The sequence below is a fragment of the Lepisosteus oculatus genome, chromosome 3 (assembly GCF_040954835.1).
Source record: "Lepisosteus oculatus isolate fLepOcu1 chromosome 3, fLepOcu1.hap2, whole genome shotgun sequence".
Lineage (NCBI taxonomy): Eukaryota > Metazoa > Chordata > Actinopteri > Semionotiformes > Lepisosteidae > Lepisosteus > Lepisosteus oculatus.
In genome coordinates this window covers 30,223,616-30,243,588 of record NC_090698.1, presented here as the reverse complement: position 1 = coordinate 30,243,588, position 19,973 = coordinate 30,223,616, and the positions used below count along the sequence as shown (strand labels likewise).

The 19,973-nt window shown below is 34.5% G+C and overlaps 1 long non-coding RNA gene across 1 annotated transcript; it reads right to left on the bottom strand.

The window, feature by feature from the left end:
- Positions 1–1,614: 1,614 nt before the first annotated feature.
- LOC107075780 (uncharacterized) lies at positions 1,615–17,733 on the bottom strand. Its single transcript, XR_001477263.2, has 4 exons — positions 17,444–17,733; positions 16,448–16,518; positions 9,181–9,235; positions 1,615–3,750 (listed from the first exon to the last, which is right to left on the bottom strand). It is a non-coding gene; the product is annotated as an uncharacterized lncRNA (long non-coding RNA).
- Positions 17,734–19,973: the final 2,240 nt, after the last annotated feature.

The window sequence follows — 19,973 nt, the reverse complement described above, 5'->3', positions numbered from 1 at the left end:
AGCGGGACATATTTGGTTCTTTCTGTGATTTTCTTTCTTTTCACCAGGAGAGAACATCAAAAAGGTTAAGTGATCTTACCAGCTTGGCCCAGTCAACACATTCACTAATGAGGTGATTTAATGTTTCAAGTAAGTCATTTAGGTGTATTGCAGTCAGTCATAAATCAATTGATCAAAAAACCCACCAAAAACATTGAATCATTATTCCAGATACTTTTGTCTTCTAAGAACAGATACCTGTATGTGAAGTGACTCTTCTGATGCTCATTGTAGTTTATAAATCTGCAATTAATTTTACGAATCTGGATAAACATCAGATTAGTTGGTTTTGTCTATATTTGTTCCAATTTACAAAAAAGAACAAACTACAGTGAACTATTTTCATTTCTTTCGCACTAGATAGGTTAAATGTCATTGGATTTACTTTTTTGTAGTCATTGGAGCTTGAGGAAAAATTTGTCATTTGCCCTTTCAATTTCAAATCAAGTTAATGCTCTTATCACAGCACTTTATTCTAAAGGGTTCCAGAGTTCAAAACACTACAACTATGTATAGTTTAAAACAATGCAGCTATATATTACTCTTGAAAATCTCTTCCAATTAGTACCTAAAAAAACTAACTCTTTAGCAGATGCATTAACAAGCTATTTTCCATTGTATGGTGATTTTCAATTTAAAATGTTATTAAAAATCAACCAAATCAAATCTTTGTTTTTTGTGAGTGCTTTCGGAAAATAAATTAATGGATCTACAACTAAACATTTCTTAACACATCAGTCTAACCTTACTTTGCTCTATACCCTTGATATAGAAAATGCATATTCAGTATTGACAGATGCTGAGTGAAGAAATAATTAATAATACATGACCATTGGTTGAAACCGAGAAATGCAAACAAATAATAGGTGTCAGGAACTTCTTTTGCGTGGAAATAATATGTTCCAGGTTCTAGGAAAAAGTAATATCAATGACAGCAGACAAAAGGTGTCCAAAGGCACTGCTGTTGCTTGTTGTTTTCTGGTGTGAACAGATAGCCAAGATCCTGGCTTCAATTTAGTTGTACACATGATTTTCCTACTCTTTTGTGGATTTTCTACAATAAACAAATAATAAAATTGGGACAAGCAATATTTGACAAGACATGTAAATATATATTCAGAATTTCAATGTATCATAGTATATTAACTGTCACATGATACAACAGGTGCATAGTTGATGTAAGGTTGGCATACATCAGAGCATATGAGCATTTTTTATCCATATTCAGAAATGATCTAGTAGCACAAAGCATACTAAGTGCTATACATTAGACTACACAAAAGTATTCTGTTACAATAAAAACAAAGATGTTTTGATATTTTGTTTTCTTAAAAAAATGGTCTAGACTAAGTAATTGCTGAATTGATGCACAGGACAAACAAGAAGCCTTACTAGCACTCTACAATTGCCCTCCTTGTTTTTAAAGTACTTTTAAAAATTAAGGGCTTTTATTTACCCTTTATTTATGTAGACTTAAATGGTTTTTACTCAGGACATCAGATGGTTTTTAAACAAAAGTGTAAACAAAGCATAATGTTTATAAAGAAAAGTAATCTACACTTTTTGTCATTAAAATAGATTTCAACAGAACCAAGCTAGGAGCTTGCATATTTATTGAAATACTACTAAAATAGCCAAAAATTACACATAGTACCTGTAGTGCATTATTAAAGATCACATTATTACAAAAGCTGGCATTAACAGCCATACACAGTTTCAGATATATCTCCACATACAAATGCTGTATTTGTCTAATACAGTCACTGGCTATATACAAAACAGCTGGCATTCCTAATCTAACAGAAAAAAAGACAATTGCAGAGAAAATAAAGAAAAGTGCATGCATCAGTTGTTAACTATCAGAAACTGGGACAGAATAGAATAAGCTGGGAAGATTTGCACCTTTAAGGAAGAACAAACAAGAGTAGAGTAACTAAGGTGGGCTTTCACTCTGTCACCATATTAGAACTGCAGACAGTATGAATTAAGTGGAAGCAAAGACAAAACTGCAAATACTTTGACATTTTTTAGTAGCAAAAGTTTAAGCTTTTTGGTATTTTGTCCAAGACTTGTCTGGATGTTCCTTAACTGTTTTCACCCTAAAAGTACAAAATAATTCAAGTATATTGGCATAGTTAGGAATTTAAAAAGAGGCTAGTGAAAGGATTGTCCCATCATTCAAGCTACATACAGTATATACTGTATGCCTTGTCTGGAAAATGCATTTTGCTCAGAGTTTTCTGGCTCTCAAGTTTCACATGTCGAGAAGACCAGGATTCATTTAAGGATCACAGATATGAAACTGATGCTGGAGCAGGTGTAGGCAAATTGCATACCATGAAGCCCACCTCCTTCCCGGACCAAACAGAATCACATACAAACCCATAGCCTTTTTCTTGCTAAAATTTTCACAGATACTATGAAAAGGCCAATAAATGCTGCCAGGGGCAAAATAAAAAGCTGTAAAATATGCCTTAAAATCAGCAGTTGACTCACGTCTTTTAAAAGTATCATTAAAATAGATGTATCTTGATAACTCTGTAGTTAAAAGGATAGCTTTGAACAGGAAATGCATTATTTAAGTTTATTAAAAAAATGAAAATAAATTCATTTGGTGAAAGCCAATTTTACAGTATGGTAAAATGATTAACAATCTCCAAATGTGCTAGGGACATTGTATGTATCCATTTAATTGCACACATTTTTTTAAAGGTAAAATAATTTTAAAAATTGCAGTTTTGTGATTGCTCCCTCTGCACTGACTTCAAGCATAATCTTCCAAGAAAACTCTGTCCAATATAAATCATACTTTATTTTTCATTTTAATCTTTGTCCTGTACTGAATGAGAAAGCCACACAGAAAACGACAGAAAAACAAGTCAATCCAGACCAAGTTACAACAACCAAACAACAAAGAACCAACACCATCTCAGAACATGAAAAAATTAACCCATCAGAGCTACCTTACCAAGGAGCAGATTAAAAGTCCAAAATAGCACCATTCATCAGTGTCTCAAATCCGTGGCAGCATCTCAATCACTTACCACAAGGAAACAATGCATTTCTACAGCTAATTCTATACATCAAAATGTACATGGCTAACATATGGATTTAAACTGGCAAAGGTAAACAAAAACAATAAAAACAAAACTAACAAGCTTATACAGACTAAATGGAGAATGGGGACTCTCAGCCTCAGTAAATTCCTGTCAAGAATGCAAATATAGAGTTAAATACCGAGCTGTTAAAATGTGTATAGTGGCCAAGTGGAAGACATGCTGCTGCAACGATACAGGGCACGAGGCCCACCTGTAGTGTTTGTAAACATGGACTCACAGTATAGGTATTGTTGTAGCTCAAGTCTGGCAGGTCTGTCTTGATTTGTTTTGTGTCATTTGATGTCTTGAAAAATACAACATCAGTAAGGCTTAGAGTCCCAAAAACACCTAAACATTATTTAAAGAAAATATCCCATAGTTGTTATGATCTCATCTATACCCACACACCGAATTAATACAAATGGAAGATACATGATTCTGGAAAAAGAGGAGGTAATATATAAGTATATATATATATGTATGTTGTTTTTTGTGGTGGTGGTTTTTTTTTCAGTACAGCAAATGCATTCATTCTACGCCGGGAGATAGGAATGATGTTTTTGTGGCACTGCATCCCTTTGGCCTGAACTGGGAGGGGAGCCTGGAGTCATCCCTTCAAAAAAAAAACATAAGCAGAGAAAAGTTAACATCAATGTATAATTTTAAACAAAACCTTTTTTTGACAACATACTGTAGGTACTTGGATTTAGGCAAGTATTTTTATTTGGAACAGAATTAGCAAGTGAAATGCAGATCTTTTTTAAAAAAAAACACTGTTACATAAAGGCAATTAAAAACATAACAGTTCCTTAGATACCATACCTAAGTTAGTGTTGATAATGAATAAAAAGTAACATGTACAAGTACAATTTGTATTAAGTTTTTTCTGAATATCCAAAAAGAAAAAAATCATTCTCGACTGCAATAGTAGATAAACCTCTGGAGACATGATCCTAGTCTTGTAACATAAAGAAGACTTGCATAATTGTGAAAGTAAGGAGAAAAGGCCACAAATATTCTTACTAAATTGTCTATCTGGTGATTGTAATAAGGAAAGCTTAAAACCATTCTAACCTAGTCTTCCACACATGCTTTCAAAGAAAAAGGCATAAAAAAATACAATTATTTCTGAGGTACAGTGATACAATGCATGTCTTTTTCAATTTAATACCAACGTTTTTTTGCCTGTCAAGCAAAGACAAAGCTTTATCCACAGCTTTAATAAATCATATTATGTTCTACAAGAACAAGGTATGAAGCATAAAATGTACAGAGAAAACCTCCAAAGAAACCAAAGTGCCTTCGGTGATTAGCACTATTCTTAGATTTGACCCCCAAAAATATGAAATAGAAATTCAAAATTAGTGCAGATAAGGAAGCTTCAAAGTAGTATGATCTTTCTTTTGAATTATTTTTCTATAAAATATTTCAGAAATGCTTTTTACCTTATTTACAGCTGTATTAAGGTAACTGTTTGGAGAGTAATATGCTTTTATTAAAAGCTAAAAAAAACTGTTCTCAAATAATGCATTCCAACAGCAGTGTAATACATTAAAGCCTAAAATGGGTTTTCTACGATCAACATTAATAAGAATCTCTTATGAGAAATACTTTTCTTAGTATTTTAGGTTTTCACAAGAGTTAATTTAGTTCAATTCTATCCTACTGCTCAAATGACCAAACTGATAATGCGGGCCCCCTTTATTTTGAAGGAATAAACGTTTTTTAGACAACAGGATGATAGAAGTCTTGTTGGTCAGATGGTTGCTGTTGGGTAATTAAGTACAAAGAGAAACATTCAAGTCAGTCTCCAGATTAAAACCCAAGTAGGCCTGCATTTTATACGCTGAAGATACAGAAGAGATGAAGAGACAGAAATCTCAGCACCACAAGAAAAGGCAACACATTTAAAGTGGCTGCAGCAAAAGCTTTGGCCTGTGCTTCTCACATTATTACACAGGGTTTGAAAAGCTCCATGGGTTGCAGATTTAATGTCATTATTGCCTCAGAGGACCATGCAATGAAATACTGACTTTTACACTCGAAAATGTACTTATAAAGAATACTTATGTTCACTTGAAATAGCCGCATTAAGCACAAAGTATATCTGTATTCTAGTATGACGAAATGTTTGGATGGAATTACACAAAAACTATACAAATATAATAAACATAACATTCTTTTTAATCTCATTTGATCCCAAATACAAATTGCCTGACTATATAAAAAAAACTATTTTGACGATTTTGGAGTTCACTGAAAGTTCTGAAATGTTATCCAATTATGCTTAAAATGTCAGGAAAGAACAAACAATAGCCCTGACCCATTTAGAAGTTTTCAGAAAGAAATAACTAAAGTTGTAAAATACAGATTAGAATTCTCTGCTGTATCTTTAAAACAACAGCAAAAAAATCTCTCAACACTCACAAAACTAAAAGTTAAACTTCAAGGAGCTGTTAAGTATCCTATGACCATCAACCAAGAAAGAAACAACAAAGAGCACATTAAGTTCTCCTCCAGCTTCATAAAGATCCCTGTCACTAGCAAGACAACTTTCTTGTCTGAAACTAATTTGTGATGAATGCCTGATTGCAAGATGTTTGGAAGATTTAGAAATGTCCTGGGCCAAACTCTAAGCAGTATTATATCATGAAGCTGCATCCAGCTGCAAAAAAGATTTCCCTCTTGAATTACTGTTTTGTCTTTGTAACCAAAAGATAACAAGCCATGTGATTATAAGTTTTCCTCTCACAAAGGAAGTTCATATCACAGAGTATGTTACACTGTTAGCATGAGGATAAACTGCTTCTAATCTACAACCCACTTCTTAGTTAAAACCCTTTTCAGGTAAAGAGAAACAAGCTTTCTACAGTACAGCTTATACTGTAAGTGACTCTAGCCAACTAAGACTTACCAGACTTTGGCGCTTTGTGGGAAATTTGGACAACAGCCACAGTTAATCCATGTGTTTCATAGGTAATATCTCCCCGCCAAAGAACCTGATACTATGAAATTTTATATTTTATTATAACCTACACGGAAAAAAAGTAGCAACAAATTGTTTTACTTATTGAAGAAACTAAAGATACAAAATTATTCCAAAATTGAGGACCACTTCCATATAAATGTTCAGAATTTGACACCTGTAGTAACAAATTGTTATCTTACTTTAAGTTTTAATCTCCTAACCAATTGGCGACATTAACCTATGGAATAAAACTGAAAGGGTGTGACTTGGAGGCACTGGGAAATAGAGGGGTCAAAACCAAGTTACTGTCTTAACTTTATATTGAAAGTATTAAGGGCCTAAAAAAGAAACCCATCACTGTATTATTTTTTGTAGACAGGTTTTGAAGTAACAATTTGTCTTTCCAGCTCCAGAGTTTTTTGTTTATTTTGTTGTCAAATATTTAAAAACTTACCTTAAAACACAGGTGATATACTTAAACAAACAATTCAAATAAGAAGCCGGTATTCAAATGCAGTTTGCAGTTTCAGTTTGCATCTACACTTTCCATCAATGTAAGGAATCACTCACCCACAGCAGTTCATGTCCCATGGTGAATAGACAGATTGATAGCACTATGGTACAGATGGCAAGAACATATGTGCGCTGTCGGTTACTGTAGTAATGAATGCCTCGAATACTTGAAGATTCATATTATATATGTTTGTGAAGTTTCACCAATTATTGTAAAAAAAATAAATATAACAGCTTATAGCGTATTACTCTTCCAATGGATATTAATTTATAACCATTTAGCCATACATTATAAAGTCTTTTTTTCTGAATTAAGCGATTTAAGGACTAATAAATTAAGCATTTCTTTATCTTTTGTGTTGCACAATTGTTTTACTTATGCAATTCCCTGCAAACATATTCACACCCTTCCGATGATATCTATCTATCCATCCATCCATTTTCTAACCTAAAAATTCTAAAGTTTTTTCCAATTCAGAGTTGTGGGGGAGCAGGAGCCTGTCCCGGAAAACAATGGTTGCAAGATAAGGTACACCCTGGACAGGATGCCAGTCCATTGCAGGGCACACACTTACACCTAGAAACAGCTTTCCCCAGAACCCAATTAAATTAACTTAGCAGTATATTTTGGATTGTTGGAGGAAACCCACGAGATCCAGCACCCCAGGCCTGGTATTGAACCAAAGGCCTTAGCACTCCAAGGCACCAATACTTACCACTGTGCCAAAGTGTTGTCCTAATGTTTCTGAATTATAGATGATGCATGCACAAGAATATTGTAAACAAAACTGAATGCTCAAACTGAACACTTTTATGGTTGAAAGAACTTAAAATGTCAGCAAAAACTTCAAAGATGCTGACTGCATTGGGGTCCTGAGGTGTGTTGAACTATAATCTGCTCTCTGGTGACGATTCGTTCATTTCCAGAACAAAGAAGCAGGCAGGAATAACTAGAACTCCTAGTTATGTGTGCAACATCTTAATGATGTCTACTACTGTCTGTGTATGGTATATTTAGAATATTTTTGCAGCACCAAGTACACCAGAATCAATTCCTTTTACACTAAATGTACATTTAGAATAAAGATTCAGAGTATGTATTGAAGTATTCACCTGGGAGTTCAAGCGCATTTTACTGCAATTACAGCTGCCGGTTCTGTTGGTTAAGCACCAACATCGCAGACTTAGAAGGTGCAAATTTAATCAATTCGTCATTGAAAACTTGCTCAAGCTCTGTGAAGTTGGTAGGAATTGTTGATGGACAGCAATTTTTTCAAGTCTTGACGCATGTATTCCATCATATTCAAGTGAATTTGCATCCCAGTTTTAGGTCATAAACATAGTGAAACAGTTTTTCGTCTAAGATTTTCCTGTACTTTGCTGATCCCTCTTTCCCCCTCAGACTTGGCAAACTTCCCAGTCCCTGTGGATGAGAAGCAGACCCATAACATAATGCTGCCATGACCACCACTTGATGTAGGGACTGTGCAAGCAGTGTGATGTGCTGTTAGGTTTGTGCCACATGTCAAGTTTTACAATTATACCAGAAATATCCAACTTGGCTTCATTTTTCTTGACCACAAAACCTTTTGCCACATGTATACAGTAACACTTAAATGAACAGTGTTCTACAGTGACACCTGAAGAAGGCTCCACGGCCGAAACGTTGTGTTCTCTTTCTTCTTTTTTTCAGCATGGAATAAACCTATTACTTGTTCCTTTGCAGCCTACGCATGCTGACGCAGCTACCCACCTGAACTGTAACACTTAAATGCTTTGTTGTAAAATCAATGCATGGTTTCACACCTTTTGCTTAGCTCAGTCACTGAATGCCTTAACTTCTTTAAAAGTGGCCTCACAGTGGCCACCCTCACTAGTAAAAGTTTGTGGTGTCTCAATCTGGAGAAACAGCATGATCTAAGACACTGTGATACTACACACACTTTTTAATGATTATCTTTACTATACTGAAATAAATATTCAAGGTCTTTGAAGGTTTTGTTTACATTGCACTTGATCCCTTTCTACACTTTATGGCCAAGCTGTCTGAGCATTTACTGACTGAGGTATCTTACAGAGACAGGTTCATTTATTCTGAAATCATGTGAACTGTCAAGACTGCATGGACAGTCTATTCACTTTTCAAAATAATTCTGTGTAGCTGAAATGACTCAGGTTTTCCTACAACAAAGTGAAGATGTATCTAATCAAAAGATTCCAGTTCTTAATTGTTGTTTTTACTGACTTTTCACAGATAAAAGCATTCAATTTATGTTCTGTGAGCATTCAAGTTCTAATTAAAAAAGATTCACTTTTTAAAATATATAGTTTGTAATTCATTGAAAGAGGTGAATGCTTTTGCAAGGCACTGTATATGCAATTACTCAATTTATAGTGGCAGCTTGCACTTGTCTGAAGTAGATGAATGACCATGAACATAGTGGAGTGTACTCTGCAATTTATCCATTTGAGGGTTTTATTCTTCTATGTTGGTATTCTTGAAGGGTAGCAGCCCCGTTCTTTTTTTACTGACTTGTATGAAAACAGGCAAATGATACGTACCTCTTGAAAACTTCCATCATTGTTGCTGGTTTCAGTGACATGTTGAAGCTGGTGTCTGCAATAGGTTGTAAAAAATAAGGATTAAACCTTATAATAAGCCACATATTCGGTGCACAATGTGCTTAGCCCTTTCACATTATAGCAAAGGGGTAATGTGCAATTACAGAGGGACTGTGGGGGGAGTAGATTTATAGGTTCTGAAGTAGCCATGTGGGTTTCTGTAGGAGTGATGTGTAATTACTATGTAAGGGTTGATGTCTTTTATGTAATGTTCTATTTAATTTTAATGTAATGTTTATTTGTACTGTTCTTCTACATTTCTCTGTGTGTAAAACATCTGTTGGGATGCAAAACATATTTCTGGAAAATCAGACAATAATGTATTGTACTGCATCGTATAATGGCTAAAAAAACATCTAATTCTTATGAAATTCATGCAATTTGTTGATGAACAAATGAAGAGTTCTCCATTAAAATGTGTAGTTTTCCCCTTCATATAACATATAAGCATCTCACACTAACACAAAAGTCAGTCAACATACTACAGTTTCATCTATCCACCTGGTATCGTACAAAACACAATCACAAATCTAAAACAGAATAACAGTTGGGTGTGAAACAAATTCTGCAGTTGACAACCTGGTTAAAAGGATGAAAGATTGCTATTACAATTACATGTTATGATATCCAAGAAAGGTGTTGATCCTAGTATTTACAAAACAGTAAACAAACCTGTAAGATTTAAATTTTACTGATTTTATAAGTAATTTATCATGAAGATGATCAATATCCGACACTATATAGTATATATGCTATATACTGTATACGCTATATAATGACCCCTGCAGCTTTCAGGATACTTGTGATTTTCTTCTCCAGTCGGCGCTAAATCCTTTGTACAGAGATGTGAAAAACACACAATTGGCTATTCTAGATTCCTGTTATTGTGTATAACAAAGAGATGGAAACCGTAAACTTAGGTAAAAATGTAAAAATACATCAAATATCTGACAGGTTTCGTCATTTTGCTTTTCCATTTCTTAACTTGGTTTTTAAAATGTATAATATTTATTTTGTTCTAATTCACTGGTTAAAATGCCACACAATGCACTTTATTAGCTCATTTGATCTGCAATTCCATAAGCAGCATCTACTGTATCTGAACTAGGGCTATTTCCATCACCTCATAGGATCAATGTTTGGATTCTGAAATTTAAACCCTGTTATGCCAAGTGTAATTATGTAATTTTACAATGACTGAATTCTTTGTACGTAAGGACTTTGTTCTTTGGTTGTTTTTACTATCTGAAGGCAATTCTAACTAGGACAGAGTCTATTAAATGCAAGCAGCATACAGTATGTGAAATGTAACATTAAAAGCACTACATAAAATAAGGGCCATTACAAACATTATTAGTTTCTTTTTCAGTACTGGCAAGCTAAGTAGAACATTTTTTGTAGTCAATGTACGGTCACCATATTTTTTAATTACTCTATTCCACAGAGTGAGAGAGTTCATAGTCTATGTCATGGCAAGATTGTCAAAAGTCAAAAGTATTGTTTTACAAACCAAGTTTTAACGATCCAGTCATTTACCATTTGTCACTGTGATGTTAGCGGAGTTTTTACAGTCTTGTAGCAGAGATCTTCACGTAAAAGCTGCCTCATCACTGAGGGAAATCACACAACGTCATACTGTACATGAATGATTTAAAGCAGTTCAGATTTTCCCTTCTATAGTTCATCTTTCACTTAAAGGGAAATTTCTCTAGAGGAAAACAAATGCTAACTGCGAACGTGTGATGAACATATTGAGAGAAAAAAGTATGACTTATTTTACCATGTCTGAATGCTTACAGTTGAATACTGAAGATGCTGCATTATACTTTGTTTATGAAAGGCTTTAAAAGGGTTTCCATACAAAGCTGTTTCCCATGTTCATTTGCAAAACTGTTTTAAAAACAAAAAACAGGTTTAAAATATGCAACTTTAGTCATACTGTATACACATTAAAGGGACTGGACAGGAAAATGAATTTCTAAAAAGGCAAAATAAGTAAAATGTGCTAAGTAACCTGAAGTGAAGAGTGGAAGATATTTGCTACAATCGTATGTGAATGAGTGAATATGGTATCCAGGACTTCAATAAGTAACCCTTCACACAATTCAGTGCAAACAATGATAAAAGGATGCTTGAGGTGGGTATCACAGTTTATACCATGTATATGTCAGACACAGCCAACACAAAACATGTCACAACTAATCCAAGAGGGTAGGGAATGAGTAATACTGATGCTCCCCAGTATTACAAGAACTTGCTACTGCCACTTAAAATACAATTTACTTTCAAACTATAATTCTGAAAAAGCTGTGTTTATCAATTGTACATAAATTATTATACCTGCCTCATTTCTTCTAGTGTTGGGACTGACATCCAAGTTACATGTCTTAGAATATCTGCACACCACCACTGACAAAACACTGGTCAGTCTGCATGAAAACTACACTGTCAGGAAACACTTTCCTTATAGACTTTATAGGTCTTCCAACATCACAGGTAGAAAACTCACATTTGCTAATGGCATGTCATTCTCAGTCACATTTCAGACAGGAAAATTGAGAGAATTAATTTTGTGGCACTTCAGTTGTGTGGCAGAGAATTTTATATGGTGGAAAATACCATGAGATTAATACATTTAAGAACCACAGTAAGGTACAGCATAATTAATTTCTAAAATAAATCAAGTGTGCCTTCAAAGCTACACATTTGAAGTTTTGATTTAGTTAAAAACATTTAAGATCTTCTGAGGCCAAGTATGTTTGCTCCTGTACATTATCCATCAATGCATAACTTGCAATATACTTTTTTTATAACTGTGAAGTGTCATTATGCCTCCCTCATTTGCTGACTCAGACAGTAGCCACATGCTGTATTTTTAACAGCAGGCTGATGAAATAGGAGTTCTAAGATGCAGGTTTAAAAATAAACGAAGCACACAAAGCCACATACTAAGGAATGTAGAAGTGTTTTAATAGGCAGAGCTACACACGGTAGGACATCATTTTATTTTTTAGTGCCCAGAACACAAATATTAGCAGGTAGATTTACTGCTTGGTGATATCCTAATCCTTCATTTGTAAAAAGTTAGGGTAAGGGTTTGAAAATTTCACTTCAGCTCAAAGTTATAAAGAAATAAAACAATTAATAAGCATATAATGAAAAATGTAAATTATCTTTGTAAACATTCTCATTAGCTTCAGCTAAGATATCTCATCAGACAGTACAAGGGCTCACCTTTCTTGGAGCTTTAAAATTAAATGCATATGGCCATTACAGCAGGCCTGCCACCTGCTTTGAACCCATCTGTTTCACCTTCGCAACTAGAGTCTGAATTAGATCCAAGTTAACAGATAATGAAGGTCATCCTTAAAGTCTTGCAACCACTCCAAACTTAGTGAGCTCCAACTAAAGCAACAGATCCAAAAAAGTGGTTATTTGCTCTGCTGTATCGGAGCAGAAGCCCCTAAAAAAAGAGGACCTGTATAGACCGATAATGGTATTACAATGGTATTAAAACACAAATGAACATGTGAAAACTATGTCACTAACATAAATGCAAAGTTATCAACTGTATGAATGAAGATTACTGAAAAATAATTAGGTAACATTTGATCAACCATACTGTTGTTATAACTGATAGTTTGAAATATTTCATCAACTAAAGGGATTTCTTCAAACATGTTCTTTTACATTTGTGGCCACCTCAAACTTTTAAAATACTCTGACTTGAAACAGTCAGTTCTCATCAGATCCCAAAGGTTGGAACTGGTGGTAATGACGGAGAATTTTTAAACAAATGCCTCAGTATGGTGACTTTCGATGCCGCACTGTAGGAGGTAGTGTCCTTTTGAAACGGTAAACTGAGCGCCTGACTGCCTTTTCATTTCAGATCCTGTGGCACTGCTCATAAAAATAGGGGTGCACATTACATCTTTATTGAAAACATTCCCTTTTATTATCCATATAAGTTGATAAATATGTGAACTAGTACTCATACAGTGTATGGAGTGTAGAAACTACAGACAGAATCTATCAAGACATTTACATTACAGGGGTATGTTTAATTTAAAATGTATCAGAACATAAATTAGTCATAGGTGAGCAGGAAAACATAACTATTGAAAGATATTTATTATTGCACGTTTTCTACTGAAGGCAACTTCCAACACCAGGTCCCCTTCAGTTTGGGCTGAATGGAAAAAGCACATTGAATTCTGGCAGAAATAACCAAGAGAAATAAATAATAAATCAGAGGGATATTTTCCATTCAAGATGGAAATAAATTTAAGTCTGAGGCCTTAACATACCCTTTTTGAGTAGAACATGGCTTAATTGAACTTACTATATTTGCATTATGCAGACTGCTGTGTTGTTTCATTCTCTTTAGAGTATGAAGTCAGTAATACACATTTTTTCATAAGGGGAAACAGTGATAAGTGATGTTCTAAATTTCAATATCCAATTGACTTCTATGAGTTCAGAGAGCTCACAGGGTGGTACAGATATTACATAAATCAATTCAGCCAATAGGCTCATAAATGCCTCAAGAAACAGTTATGAGGAGAACCTTCCCCCATGGGTTACAAAGAAATGCATTTTAGCTTTCATTTTATTTTTCATTTGCAATTGTGAAGGATTAAGAGTTACACAAGTATTGCTTGGAGAATATCTGATATAGAATCTTTCTTCAAAACTTCACAGCAAGCCGGGTCACTACTGAGAACTGCAAGTAACACTCTAACATCTGCACTGGCACTCACTTGAAAGTGCTGACTAAAGCAGAAGTGACATAATTACTGTACTACTGACGGTAGTGGCACTGCACAATATGTAGTGTTAAAGTTATTTGCAAAATGAGACACTGGACAAGGCGACAAATGAGGAAATGGAGAATATTTTTCTTTGGGGAAGGTGGTTAGTGATAAGACTGTTATAAGTATGATGAAGTTCTTCTGCTCATATACAAAAAGGAATACAACTAATGTGAAACAAAGGAAACAAGAAATCATACCAGCAATAATAAGAACAGAATGGCACAAGAGCTAGACATTTACCCGTCTTAAACTTAGGAATTCAAATATGAAAGCATAAAAAAGAGGGAATACAACTCAAAACTCCAAAGTAACTGTAGAAAAAGAGATGGAGAAGCAAACAGATGCAGTTGACAACTGAAACCGTGTCACTTTGTAACAGAGTGACTGGTCTACATATCTAAAATGACAAATTAAAGTATCCCCACCCTCACTTGCAATCCTAGTTGACCTGCAAAGAATCAGATTTTTTCATGTTAAGACAGAAATTCCATCTTAACAACTTTTAAACTGACAGCCCACAGGTAAATGTGACAAGAAAGCAAATATACATACTTCGAGATGATCAAATTGTTTCAGTGAAGACTTGTTCTTGCTGGAGTGGGAAGGGGGAAGGTTATGGTCAAGGGAACAAGTATTTTTAAACAAAAATGAGAGTATGTGCCTTCAAGTATAAAAAGTGATTATCATTATTCAGTTACATAGGATAATTATATACAGAGTTACAACTATGGGATTTAAGGCCCTACTCCCCTGAGACACTGCTGTAATTGCTGCAATGTGAGGCACACTGCAATGAATATAGAATATGGTACAGCTGACTATAACTAAACATTTAAGGTTTTCAGCACGTTACAATTTATTAATATTGTATAAAAGTAAACAATTATTTTGGCACCAATAATAAGATACTAATTAATATTACATGGAACCATGGATATTTTCAGTTTCCACTCTAAATCCAATACATTAGATTAATTAACATACATATTTCATTGTGAATGTAAGAACACAACAAAGTCTGAAAACAAGAGGAAACCATTTGGCCCATCTAGCTTGCACGTTTTTAATTGATCCTGGGATCTCATCCAACTGTGTCTTGAATTAAGCCATGGTACTGGCTTGGAAAATAATGCTATGGCTAGGTATAATTTGCAGACCTCCACAACACTTTGTGTAAATGAGTGCCTCCTGTTGTTCACTGTAAATGCACTAACCTTTAAAAGAACATCATAAAATTTATTTCAGTGAGATTTCATACTAATTTATGCCACTCTTGCAGGAAACTGAAACTATTTGTGTTGCAAATAGGCATTATTAATTGGAAAAAGTCCATTCAAATTAACTAAAGACTTTTGATTAAGGATATTCATTTTCAGTTGGTACCTTTTTTTCTTTATTACTGGCTAAAACATTTTGCAACAACTAGAGCTGGTAATTTAATTTCAGTCAACCATCTACCGCAAGAAATTTATTTTCCACATCCCCCTCAAATCTGAGTACAATTATTCATTTATTCTTTGCTTACAACTCTGCTCCATGTCTACTGCCTGCAATCCAGGAGGCAAATGGAAACATGTAAGGTACCCATTAGCTAATGTCATCCACAGTTTAACTGGTTTTAGTGGAAAAGTTCTTTAAAGTGAAATATATGTCAAGCACCCTGTGAGAAACCTCTATTTTCTTATTAAGGATAATTAAAAAAACTATTAACAATTTAAAGTTAGCAAAAAAATCGAGAAACAATCGAATATCAGTTTTAACTCAGGTTTTACCATTACCTGCCTGAAAGCATTTCTTGAATACTTCTTGTCATTGAATACCTTGGCACACAAGCCATAACTACCCAAACACACTTTGTCCTCAATAAGAAACGGTATACCTGCTCTGGCTTCACTGAGCTAAGTATCTGTTCCCAGAGAATAAATGGTCTTTATGCATTTCTAAATTAAAGAGCTGCACAGCAGTCACCCACAAAAGCCACAATTTTACAAATAATAATACTAATATACTGCTCTATCATGTACAAAAAAACTGTAGTTCTCATTTGGGATTAATGACATTACATACATTTAACATAAAACATTGCATGCATACTTACCTTCCAGACATTTAAAGTGTTTTAAATAGCTTTAGTTTTTATAAACCTCTTAAGCTATTACTGTTGTGCATGCATATGATCTAGTGAGGCTGTTTCAATGTCCAAATCGTCATTGCATTAACATTTTCTTTATTGTACAGCATTAAAAAGGCCTCCTAAATTGTGCAGATGTGCGGTATTGAAATTACGAAAAGATACACTGGTAAAATCTCCAAGGTAGTTTGTTCTTTTTCCATGGCAAAACGATATGAGTAAATCACTAATCGGCATACCTTTAAAAATACATTACTCTTACCATGATTTTATTTTCCAGAAGCAGTTCTAGAACTGCGGTGCCTCCTCCTTCCAACCTCGAAGGTGAGCACACTAGAAGACAAAGGAGTCGGCAGCGTATTTTTACAAAAAATAATTTCCATAAGTCTCATACACTAGCTTTCCCAGCACACTCGAGGAGCCTTGGTCTTAAGTCTTTTGATGTGGGTTTAAATGTGCAGTATACGTGATTGGTCAAAACCGAGGCAATGCATGACTTCATCGGTCTTTGTGTCTAAATTTAGGACAAAGCAATCCCTGCAGTAAGGTACTATCTGTACAAAGTAAAAACATTATTTATATATGGGAAAGCTGGAAAACCGTCGGATATACATATCGTACATTATAAAAAAACAGAAAACCGAAGAATAATAACAATTTTGTACTAAGCATAATACTGAACCGGTCGTTTGAGGACACCGTTCATAACAGAAGCCAAGTACAGTAAGCGGTAATATTAATAAAACATTCAAATTACTAGCGTTGTGGGTGATTGGTATATATATATACTTTTTACGAATATAAGATTAGAACTGTTTTTTTAAGTAAAGCTTTACACAAATGTTTATAGGTTTAAATATTAATGTTAACAATTATCATTTTAATAAATTCTCGCATTTAAAAGAAAAGCATGCTTAAAAACACATTTAAACAGTATCCTAAAACCAAGACTACAGACATCCTCGCAGCACTAAAAGAACAAAGAGTCCTTGCTCCATTTTATTAGCCCTTGTGGTGACTTTTGCAAAGTATTCCCTCTGCAAGAAGTCATTCACTTGAAAAACTAGGGTTCCCAAAATGAAATGGAACTAGGTGACAGATTCAACCTAGATTTCGCAGGAACTGAAAAAAAGATGACAAAGAAATTTCACTTCGAGAACAAAAACTGAAATACCGTCTGCAACCACAGTTGTGAAAAACAGCAGCAAAAACAATAATTACGCGTAACACTCTTGTGTTTCTAATCATTAATACTTACAGACAAAAGCCCTCGCTCCCTTCCACTTGCTTTACCTCTACATATGCAATGCAAACGCGGAGAGAAGGGGGACAGACTGCTGTAATAAAAATCACTGCACTCCAAAAAGGAGTGCAGCCTTGGAAAAAGTCTCCCTCTCAAACACTGGGTTTTGGTAGACTGGCTATGTGCTGTATATTCTTAACAATGAGCTAATTCTGATGGTTGCTGGATCAAAGCCAAAACCTCCGCTTTTGCTGCTGCAGAGCCAGACTGCTTACTCTGCAATAATCAGCAATTCAAGGTCCCCCACTGTCTGGAAGGCCCCCTGAACCAATCAGGACAAAGACAGGCGCAGCAACCTTCCATGCTCGCAAAGATCCACCCGTTTCTGAATCCGGTTGGACAGAACTCTGTGTGTGTGATCCAATAAAGAGAAGAAGTGGCGGCTGTTTCAAGCTTCTATTGGCCAACTTTACAGACAGTCACTGGATCTTAAAGCAAGATTATTTGAGGCACAGACGTGAACTCCAGCCAAGGTGCTGCAGGATTTTGAACGCTCGCCAAAACTCCGTCAATGGAGTCACATACTGTACTCGTTACATAAAAGGGCGTTTGGGGAAAATGTAGATCATTATGTAGCACTTCACAGTGTAAATTTACCGAACTGAACTCCTTTCAGTACTTGAATAGGACATTTTAGTGATAAGGTATTTCGTATGAAAAACTAAAATTGATCATTTTCGTGATATTAAATACTATTGTCATTTGTAATATTACATGCTATTGACATTAGTCTGAAGTTAATTAGATATTTGTTGTTGTTTGAGAAATACATTTTACAAATTTGGAGTTGGTAGTTGGTAAGGTCTGAAAGAATATATTTTAGAAGTCAATAACAGAAAAAATCCTAAAGTATGTAGTACCATGGTGTAGAAATGCCTTCTTTTGCAGTTATTTAAACAGGAATATATGAGACAAGAAAATGCCAAATTGGTAAAAACACAAGTGGACACCGGGAGAACATGCTACAGTAGCTGTGTGCTGTGTGATTCATTCTATACTGTACATTAAATTAATCCTCTTTACCTAAAAAGACGTGGAAAGTTATGAAAATTGCCAAATGACAGTCTGATTTTACTGATGATGTTAACATGTTACACACAATTAATTAGAAATTTTAACCCAAAACTAACACCAAGGGCAAAATGCAAGAGAATATTTTAGAGATTTGGTTTTGGTGCAGCACTATTTCTGTCTGTTGAGACTGAATGTTACTGTATATTCTATGAAGATAATAACCACAAAGACATTTCCATCTAATGCTGGAATGTGAGTTACTTTTTAAACTAGTTGTACTGTATGTGCGATGGAACTGCAAAAATTAAAAGAGTAATCTCTATTAAAAAATGAATCCATTTTGAACAGATAAAACTGGAAGTGCTTTGAGAATTTTGCATGCAACAGTAAACTTACAGTACAAAGAATCACATGCTATATTATATAATAGAAACCTAATCTAAGGATGAAACCGTAATTTATTCTTTAAGAACAGTGATAATGCTTCATTTTAAATTAAATATGTCCAAATGTTTAGCTCCAAACTATATGTGGTAATTCTTTTTTTTTTAACCAAATCACTCAACCAATTTGAAATTCTGAAGCTGGATGTTTTCTATCAATGGCTGCAGTGTTACCACCCTGTAGCCTGATTTAATCAGACATCATAATATAAGTAAGGCTGGGCCTGGTTTGTATTAGGATAGGAGATCTCTAAGGTAGTGCATCCCAAGCTGTGTACTTGTAACAGCAGAGATGTTAAATCCAGTTCTGGCTAAATCCCACTTTGGGCTTGTTCAGTTTGGCCTCCCAAAAGCTCCCCTTAATTTAAATGTTGACACATTCTTTGCTTCTCCTTCTGATCTGCTATGTAGTGGGTACTAATAACGGCACCCAGGGGAATATCTGCTTTTCAGTGGTGGATGGGGTGAGATTCCCTCCTATATACAGTATAAAGCTTTTTTAAATGTAGATGAAATGTGCTATATTCTGTAAATGCAAATAATTATCTTATACCTTTATTAATGCACAAGAAGTGGTAAAAGAGCAAGGATACCTTTACAAGAAACAAGTCTGAATTTCTTCTCCTACTGTATGTATATCTGAATATACCAATACATTTTCTTACTTATGAAAGTAATACTTTTACTTATGGAAAATGTATACTTTATCAGCATCAGATGAAAACTTTGAAACAATCAAGAATTTATTAATTTGTAGCACAGGTATATTTGTATGTAGTCTAAAAATCTAAAATACCTCACCCTGTTGCTTAAAGTGGTGGTTACGTTTCTCAGTAACAATAATAATTTTCATTTACACAATACATTATGTGCAAATGTACAGTTTTACATTTAACATTTACATTTTACATTTCTTGAGGTGCTCTGATATCACAAATCTGATGCAACTGAACCAGTTTCAATTAGAATGTCAATGTCAAATAAAAATATTTATTCTCCTACTAAAATAATGAAAAAAATGAATGGTA